The sequence below is a fragment of the Balaenoptera acutorostrata genome, chromosome X, assembly GCF_949987535.1.
Source record: "Balaenoptera acutorostrata chromosome X, mBalAcu1.1, whole genome shotgun sequence".
In the NCBI taxonomy this organism is placed as follows: Eukaryota; Metazoa; Chordata; class Mammalia; order Artiodactyla; family Balaenopteridae; genus Balaenoptera; species Balaenoptera acutorostrata.
In genome coordinates, this window is record NC_080085.1 from 20,878,369 (window position 1) to 20,880,567 (window position 2,199).

A 2,199-nucleotide genomic window follows, 5' to 3' on the forward strand; every position below is an offset into this window, starting at 1 on the left:
GCATCAGGATTTTTAAAAAGCTCCCAGGTGACTCCACGTGCTGCTACGGTTGAGAACCTCTGCTCCTGGTGCCCCTGGCCCTTCTAGCCTTGCTGTCTTTCCCAGGAGACGCCTGCTGCAAAGAGGTGTTCCAGTCTGAAGAAGTAAGTAGTGCCTTTCCCCCTTCTCACTAATAGATTGGGCCTATGAATTGAGGCCGTTTTCCATTCTGCTGTTCTCTCTAGGGCTGTGAGGCAGCTCTCAAACACAAACAAGCAGACAAACAAACGATTTGGTGACCTAGGGTCCATGGACAGCCCTAACGTGGGAGTCATTTCCCTGATGCTCCGTTCTTGCAGCTTCTGCCCGGGTTCCATTTCATCAGCATCTCTAATCACAGATCAGTCTTTTGATCTGGTACCTTAAGAGGTACTTCTCACCAGCTGATCATGTTTCTGGTAGCAAGTACTCCATCCACATCAGTGATGTCAAAGCCTACATCATGACCAGCCTCAGAGGCTGCTAAGTCCCAGGGGCTGATGGCGTGAGTGGAACCTAGGGCCCTGAGCGAATACACTGCAAATGTGTCAGTCACAAGACCCCTGCCCCCATCCAGGAACAACTTCCATTTTTTAAGAAACTGGACATCTGTGGAGGTTATTATTTGTTTTAATTAATTAATTTATTTATTTATTTTTGGCTGCGTTGGGTCTTCGTTGCTGCGCGCAGGCTTCCTCTAGTTGCAGTGAGGGGGGCTACTCTTGGTTGCAGTGCGCGGGCTTCTCACTGTGGTGGCTTCTCTTGTTGCAGAGCACGGGCTCTAGGCCTGCAGGCTTCAGTAGTTGTGGCACGTGGACTCAGTAGTTGTGGCTCCCAGGCTCTAGAGCACAGGCTCAGTAGTTGTGGTGCACAGGCTTAGTTGCTCCGTGGCATGTGGGATCTTCCCGGACCAGGGCTCGAACCCATGTCCCCTGCATTGGCAGGCGGATTCTTAACCACTGTGACACCAGGGAAGTCCCTGTGGAGGTTATGTTTTAAGTGACATGTCATTTACAACTTCAGACTTTCTCCATTTGGTAGACTTACATAATGCTGCATATGTTTGGGTTTTCGTTCCAGTATATACACTTCTAACAGCATATTCTCCCCCAGATTTGCCACTCCGACTTCAGACCTCACCCTGGCCCTCTTTTGGGCCATCTGGAGTGAATGTCAGGTCTATCATGGCCTTGGTCTGGGTGACTCCTGTTCTTTATCATCCTTGATCTGATAGTCTAATGTTCATGGTGAAAATATTTTCTTGTTAAAGTTTAACACAAAAGTTTCAATCTGAAGCCCAGCTGGATATCACACCTTAAAACTCAAAGATGACTGATAGCACCCCAAATGTAGTTCAGTCCCTGTACCCCCTGCTATGCTGGGGAAGGGGCAGGACGGTCAATAACTGCCTCATGCATAACCCTTCCCTCTCTTTGTCTTCTCCTTGGGAGAAAGTGAAGTTTTGTAAGTGATCGGAGAGGTGAAAGATGTAGTATACCCACACCCTCAGCCAAGCAGACACGTGAAATCGGTTCTTTACTTCATAATCCAAGCCATCTGGAGTGTAAAGGAGAACTTGGCTGGTTGTCCTCATCCATTCAACTCATCTTGTGCACCTGTGTCCTGCTTCTGGTAGAGAGCAACCTCCTTGAACCATTTCCAACATCTTCGCCCCTTCCCCATATTCCTTGATCTTTTTAGTACCTCTGTCATGGGTTGTCACGCAGTTCCTCTTTTGGATGGGGGCGGGAAAGAAAACTTTAGGTCCTGAAGGTGGAAATGGACAGTGGAAGAGTTCATTGTGCTGCTGTGAACCGTAGGAGAAATAGTTCCAAAGCAATCAGATGTTCCTGTGGAGGATTACTTCCTGTTGGTGTACGTTTTGAACCGAATTATGCTGGAAGAGTTCATGGCTCCTTCTCAGCTTTTAATTACTTTTTTTTTTGCCGGGCCCAGCGGCATGTGGGATCTTAGTTCCCTGACCAGGGATCAAACCCGTGCCCCCTGTATTGGAAGCGCAGAGTGTTAACCACTGGACCACCAGAGAAGTCCTTTAATTACATTTTTAAAAAGGCTCCTCCTATTACCTCAGCCTTGAGACGTTTCAGGCTTCTCAAGGTGGAATGGAAATGAAAACACACACACACACACACACACACACACACACACACACACACACAC